Raw genomic sequence first — 7,637 nt, forward strand, 5'->3', positions numbered from 1 at the left:
ATATATATATATACATATATAAATAAATGGCAGGCAAATTTACCTTAAGATACGCTGCTTGAATAACAAGAAAACAATACGACAACGACACATGCAACATGGAAAGGCTGTAAAGTAAGATATGCTTTTTATCAAAGCCCCTCTTAAGCATTCACACGCACACACCATTGCACACGCACACACACACATACAGCACAAAATAAAAACAAAGAAAGGCGAGCGAAAACAAAAACAGCAACGACATCAGTACAAAACCACAATCGAGATCATTATCAATTACACGCACAGCAGGACACGACGCGAGGACGCAGCGACAGACAGACAGAGAGAGAGAGAGAGGGGGAATAGAGAGAGAGAACTAGTGTAAAAAGACTGAGAGAGCAACGAAAACGGAAAGAAAATACGCATGAAATTGCAATTTACATCAAATTCATTTGCACCCATATGCACACACGCACTTACACACACACGCACTTAGACACACACACACACTCACACAGACGCTGGCTGAGTTACAAATAAAATTCATTCATACGCATAATGAAACAACATTCGCTGGGTCCCGAAGAAACATGCGGCCAGAAAGGATAACAAAGGCCTGGCCGAAAATAAGGACAACAATGTTTAGAAATAAACAAACAATTGTAGCCAGCAGCTACCCCACTGACGCCCACCACCCACCCACCGCCACAGACATCCCTAATTTTGTTGTTGGTGTTGGAATGGGGTCGTGTGCTGTGGTTCACGCATTCAGTTCGCTGGCAGGCCCTTTTATCTCAGCGGGAAATTCACACAGAGAGAATGTTTAAGAGAACACAAAAACGAGAATTGCTGGCAGAGTGGAAAGGGCGAGTGGAGAGAGAGAGAGAGAGTACTTTGAGGTAGCGAAAATCCACGCCCTGTATGTAAATTATTAGCTAGGCACTTTTTGTGCGGGCGCCTGAAGTTGTTGTCAAAGCCAGAACAATTTTCGGGTAGCAGTTGAAAAATGGTAACACACACACACACACACACACACACACACACAGGGCAGCCCAAAGAGCATCAAAGATTCAGAGAGCGAGGGAGAGCGAGAGAGAATGCAAGTAAAACGCCCTTTTGTCGCTTGATTTGAGGCGATTTTGTAGAGTTTTGTTTTGGGACGAAGCTAAGAGAATGGCAATTGAGTCGAGTTGCGACATCGACTCTAGATAAGATACAAAATCTGCTGACAGCCTTGCTGCTGTCATACAAAAATTGTAGCATACATCTAGGCTTCAGTCTTTGAAGAGCGACGACGACGTTGTTTGTCGCTTTGTGGCATGCAGCAGCATGCGCACAGCATCCTGAGAAGAGCATGGAGAGAGCGAGAGAGTGAGAATGTGAGAGAGCAGCAGCAGCGGCAGCAGAGACACAAGTAGCTGTGGCAGCAGCAGCATCTGCCGCAGCATCAGCATCAGCAGCAGCTTCAGCTTCAGCTGCGGCGACCAACAGTAGTTGCCTCAGAGCCCGCGGGTTGAAGAAAACGTACGCATCGAGCGAGCCGAAAAGCGTCGCGTGTAATAAAACAAAGAAAAGCAAGAAGAGCATAGCAAAAGGAAGCAAGAAAGAAAATAGAAAAAAAATACAGCCACAAAAAAAAATAAAAATTAAAAGAAAAAAGAAAACACAAATTACAAATTACAAATGAAATTAAACTAAATAACTCACTTAATTGACTCAAGCGAATCGTTCAGTAAATTGTGCTCAAAAGCGGCAACAAATATGTTTTCCCAATTGCCACGCAAATGAGCAAACAAATATTTGATTGTTCAACGTTGCCGCTGCTGCGATTGCTGCGACTGCGACCGCAACTCCAGCTGCCGCTGACGCTGGAGAGCAGCGTCGAGTCCGTGTCCGTGTCCGGGTCCGTTACCGTATCCGTATCCGTGTTCGAGTTTGAGTCACAGTCAGTACTACACTCAGAGACTTACAGCTTATCCTGTCAAGGTTTTTATGCAGGGCGTGTGCAGCAGCAACAACAACAACAGCAGCAGCAACATTTACAACAACAACAGCAACATCAGCGACAACAACAACATCAACAACAGCAGCAGCAGCAGCAACTGTGTGTGTGTTCCTATACAAATTCTCAACAACATCCACATCCGTGTCTAGAAACATGTGCGCGCTCGTGTGTGAGTGTGTGTTTAATTAAAAAGTCATCGTTATCGTCATCGTCATCGCTATCGTCATCGTCATCGAGCACAAATTGCTGGAAATGCAACTTAATGCGGCTAGCGAAATCACAGTAAACTAAAACGTCAAGTGTTGTCCAATTCTCGTTTTCGTCGTCGTAATCGCCGTCGCCGTGTCGTCTGCCTCTCTCAGTCACACTGTCACACTGTCTTACTGTCTTACTGTCACACTGTTTCGCTGTCTCTCAATTTCGTGTTGACCGCTTGTCAGCAGCTCTCGCATTTCATTTCGTTTCCGGTCTCCTTAGGTCGCCCGTTCGGTCGTTCTGTCGGTCTGTCGGTCGGTCGGTCGGTCGGTCGGTCGATCTGTCTGTCTCTCAGTTGGGCTTGTTGCTGTTAGCTTTTATTTTAATCCTTGCGACGCGTTGTTGGACCTGCGTCTATTGTTGTTGTTACGCCGCCTGTCTGCCAGACTTTTGTGCGTAAAATTGATGTCAGCAAATGTAAGTGTGTGTCAAGAACACAACCTGCTTATACAAATATATGCACACGAATGTATAAATATATCTTGCATGATTTCGCTTAACTGTTGCGCCAAATGGCAGGCTTGGAAATTGTATCTGTGTGTCCATGTGTATCACAGTGTGTGTTTTCACTCGACACAAAAATAAAACACACCAACAAACATGTTTTTTTTTTTTGCTATTACTTGTTCATGTACTTATTGGTAATTATTTTTTCTAGTATTATTATAATTCAGTGGTGCATTTAATGGAAAAGTAATTTGCATTTTATTAATATAATAAAATATAATATTCTTATATTTTTTTCCGACTCGTGTAAGCCGCTTTCATAAACACCGTACATATTTGTTCATACGTACATACGATTCTCTTTGTGCTGATTTTCTCTTTTTATTATTGCCTTAAGCGTTGTTCTCGTTTGCTCTAATTAATGCGATTTACTTTGCCTCGCAACGTCTCTTCAGTTTCAGTTTTCCGTTGCCAGTTCCTCCTCTGAGTGCCCCATAGTGAATAGCACGCATTACTCATACGCCATGTCTGCGCTATCTGTCAGTCAGTCAGTCAGTCAGTCAGTCGGTTAGTGAGGCACTCAGTCAGCTCCCTCATTTTCCAGGCCTCGCTTTCTTTCAGTTGTTTTTTTGTTTTTGTTTTTATTATTGTTTTAAACGTAAATTCCCACTTGTTTAGTTGTCAGGCTCTGTCTTCTTTTTGTATGCAGGCTCTCTCCTTGTTTTTGCCTTTGTTCTTACACAAGCACACACGTTCACATAGAAATACACACACACACACCCACATACACCCTCTGAGTGACGCCAACATCGACGACGATAACGTCGTTGTATTTTTTGTGTTGTTGTACAAATATTTGCCTTTTTTGAAGTTGATTTTTGGTCTCCGTCTGAGCGCCTTTTGTTGTTAGCTCAACTTCAGCCCCAACCGTATTCCGCAGCTCTCTCTCTCTCTCTCTCTCTCTGCCATTCTCCTACACTTCTCTTCCCCTATCCAGAATATGGTGATGAATCGTTGCTAAATTGAATATCGAGTGCTTATTTATATTGGCTAGCAAGTGCCACGAATCTTGTCTCTTCTGCCCCAACTCAGACTCCTGTAAATAATTTAATACTAATGTATTATCCCCTGCAAATAGTTGCAATTGAAATTTTTGGCATTTTATGTAGCACAGTGCTTAAGTGTATAGTTTGAGCAGCGCAAACAAACTTAAACAATTTGCCAAACTTTGTCCCTATAATTATTGGACTCATTGTAGTTCGTGTTGTTGATTTTTCTATTCAAACAATGCGCACAGTTTATCTCTTTTGTTTATGTTTACTGTAAGATGCACACAAAATGGCGCTGCAAAGCACGAATATCTTTAGTCTTTATAGGTATAATTTGACAATTTGAATTTCCTTTTATGCGCAGAGAATGAAACATGTTCAGACGTATGTCTGAAGAAACTTTGATTAGTTAACAAGTTTATTTTCATAAATAAATATATTTCAAAGCCAAGACTTATTAACTTTTTTAACATAGTTATCAAATAATTACTTAAGTAATGGAGTAAGTTTTGAGCAGAAAAGTTTAATGAAGAGTATCTTAATTTGCATTGTTCATTAAACCATTATGCGAACACTTTTCACTTTACACTAACTCAGAATTATTTAATAATCATCATCTAGCGCTATCAGCTGCTCTTTAAAATTAAACAGGTTTTTATAAATCAGACAAAACTCAGCAACATGACTAAATTTGTTCAGATTAACTATTTTAAGTTGGTGGGAAATCTTTTCTTCTTTGGTCTATTTTCATACTATTTTCATTCAGCATTCGGCACAATGTGCAATCAGAAATATGACTCGAAAATTATTGATTGTATTGCTGCACTATCGAGTGAGATTGCAAGCTGTTATTCATGACCGCAAGATCTGTCAAACAATACGCTTCGATTGCTGTCGCTGATGCCATGAAGTTGCTTCATTTTGTAGCCCATAAAAATATACACAATACTCTTGAGCGCAAAAGTCCTTCAAGCAACTTGGACTGCAATTCAATTTGTTGTTCTTTTCCGGCAAGGAGTCAGAAGTCGGTGGTTGACTGTTGACTGTTGCGTATTTGCGGCATTGTCCCAGTTAATATTTAAGGCAACTCATTAGTTGAAGATACTGTGTTGCCACGTGCTGTGGCAAGTATCTGCTAAGTTTGCGCTTGAAGAATAAACACTGATGCACTCTGAAAGAAGCTTTAGAGTCTCTTAGCGCCATTTTGTATGCGCCATTTTGTAGAAGACTGATGAAGAGCTTGGGCTGTCGCATTGTTACTGCCGCTGTACTTAGCTGACCCGCAGTCGAGACGAGATGTTGGCCAAAATGCAGTCAGCCAACCAAACAACCAAACAAGCAGCCAGCTAGCCGGCTATACAATTGTCGAGTTCTTTGGTTGCAGTTTCAGCAACTGCAGCTGTCCAACAATTCACAGACGGAGACCCGTCTGTTCCTCTGTCCCTTTGTCCCTCTGTCTGTCTGCCTGTCTATCTGTCGCTATGTCGCTATGTCGCTGGCTCTTTTATGCTGCTGCTTGCACAGATACACAGGTTTACATACTCGTATATTTGTATATAAATGGCATTTGTTGTAGTTGTTGATGGACATTTGCTGGCAGCTCTTTTACCATCAGTTTGGCTGCCTTTTTATGCGCCACAAATGAAAATGCAGACAGACAACGGGCGCCAGTCGACGACAACTGTATGCGTGTATGAGTGTATGAGTCTGTGAGTGTATGGGTGTTTGAATATATGAGTGTGTGAGTGTGTGAGGACGACGACCAGGAAAGCGACGTCTGACAATGACGTCGCATTACTGAAGACAATGGAACCAACTACAACCGGCACAGATCTTTGCCTCTCTCTCTCTCTCTCTCTCTCTCTATCTCTCTCTTTATCTCGGTATGTTCGTTGGCAACTTTGCTCTGCAGTATCCACTTCCTACATGCATTTCAGTTATGAGTTATGGCTGGGCATGACAAAAATGAAAATGAACAAAAAAATTATATATATATATAAATACTAAACAACTTGGTTTTTAATTCATAATTATTTTTATGTCAGCGCACTCATTAGAGTTTGTTTTTATTTTTGTCATTTGCCAGCGACTCCTATTTTAATTCTCATTCCTATTCACCATTCTGCATTCTGCATTCTCCATTTTCCATTTTCCATTTTAATTTCCATTTTCTGGCTTTGTCATTTGCATTTCACAGTTGGCTTAGTTTTTTCGCTTTACAAATTTACATTTGCACATTTTCGTGTTTCATATTTAACTGGCCCCACATTTTATGCTTCGTTGTGCCTTTTGCACTCCCCTCAGTTCTCATATCCTTCATCCTTCATACAGCACGGTCGCTCTATTTCGCCTGTTTACAACTTTTTGTCAACCACTGAATAATAAGTCCATTTATATTGTGCCATTCTGTTATGAGAGATATTATTTCAGCATTATTATTTGAAAATATAAAAATATAAATATAAACTGAAACAAGCTATTTATATTGATTTATTTTAGAACACGTAGCCTTTATACATTTGTATCTACAGTTTAGGCAAACAAATTGATGTAGAAATAAAAATTTGATAAAAATATAGCTACTCATTTATGTATAATATATTGTAGTCTTATTGAATATAATCAATAATAATTTTTATAAAAACATTGCTTATTAATTTTCATATATTCAACCTATTCTTCTCTTATTAATTACACATTTGTAGTTGACAATATTATTTATAAACGAGTGATTTTTAAATATTTTACTGCTTGTTTTGTAAATTCTACGACACTTCCGCGTACAATTTCCGTAAATTTGCTGAATTTACAAAAAAAAACTGTGCAAATGTTTAATTTTTTTTCGCTGGCAATTTGTCAAATGGGCGTGGCACAGTACGGGACAGTGCACTATATATATACACGCATACACACGTACACACAGATGCAGACCCACGTGAATTATCATTGTCAGCTGAAACTTAAATGCGATAAATTGCCAACAGCAGAAGCAGTTGGAAAAAAATCTATAATTTACAGAAAATTTGCTTCCGCAGGCGAACGCTTTACAAAACGAATACAGATTGCAGTGCAAATATGTATGTACTGTCATGTATGTGTGTGTAGTATTATGCATTCATATTGATGACCCCAGATTTGGCTATAATCGTGGCGAGCAGACATCGCAGCCTTAGCCAAAAAAGTCAGATAGGATGGTTGCCAAAAAAAACCAGAAAACCGAGTTCAGACAAAAGCAATTTTCAGTTAATTTCATTTGGTTGAAATGGAAAAAGTGCAGCATACTTTTTGGCACTATTTAGTTGGGGAAAATTGTTTGCGCTGTTTTATTAATTTTGCCTGATTACGAGTATTTTCAATGTATTTTTGCAGCCATGCCAACGTTCAAGACTGTAAAAAGGAATTGTTAATACCCCTCGACAACAAAGTGCTGCCAGCAACAACAGATATAGATAAATAATATTAAATACGCGACTCACTCACATATAGAACGTAGAAATTGGACTCAAGCGAATTGGAATTAAAACATGATCATGGAATTGTCATTAATCAGGCACTAGATACAACAAACAGATAAGTCAAAGTCACAGCAGAAGCAATAAAGAGCAGCAACAACAACAGCAACAACAACAACACCGAACGGCATGTGGCAGCAACAGCACTGAAAGAAGAGGAGCAGAATCTGCGTGATTTAAGGTAGCAACACTTGGGCTACAGACACTAACTCAACTTGTTAAGACCTAACCCGTGAGCAGGTTGCGTGCTGCTGTAAAGCGGCACCATTGCTGCCATTAAAATAGACGCCGCAGCGCAACAGCAACGCTGCCGTCGTCACAATCAACGCCAGCGCCAACATCATCCGCATCATCGCCATCGCAGACGACGACGGCGCATTCAAGCAT

At 40.2% G+C, this 7,637-nt stretch overlaps 1 long non-coding RNA gene across 1 annotated transcript; it reads left to right on the plus strand.

Moving 5' to 3' along the window:
- Positions 1-2,512: 2,512 nt before the first annotated feature.
- Positions 2,513-7,305, plus strand: LOC117791786. Its single transcript, XR_004618103.1, has 2 exons — positions 2,513-2,659; positions 7,108-7,305. It is a non-coding gene; the product is annotated as an uncharacterized LOC117791786 (long non-coding RNA).
- The last annotated feature ends 332 nt before the right edge of the window (positions 7,306-7,637 follow it).

The sequence above is a fragment of the Drosophila innubila genome (assembly GCF_004354385.1).
Source record: "Drosophila innubila isolate TH190305 chromosome 3R unlocalized genomic scaffold, UK_Dinn_1.0 2_E_3R, whole genome shotgun sequence".
Lineage (NCBI taxonomy): Eukaryota > Metazoa > Arthropoda > Insecta > Diptera > Drosophilidae > Drosophila > Drosophila innubila.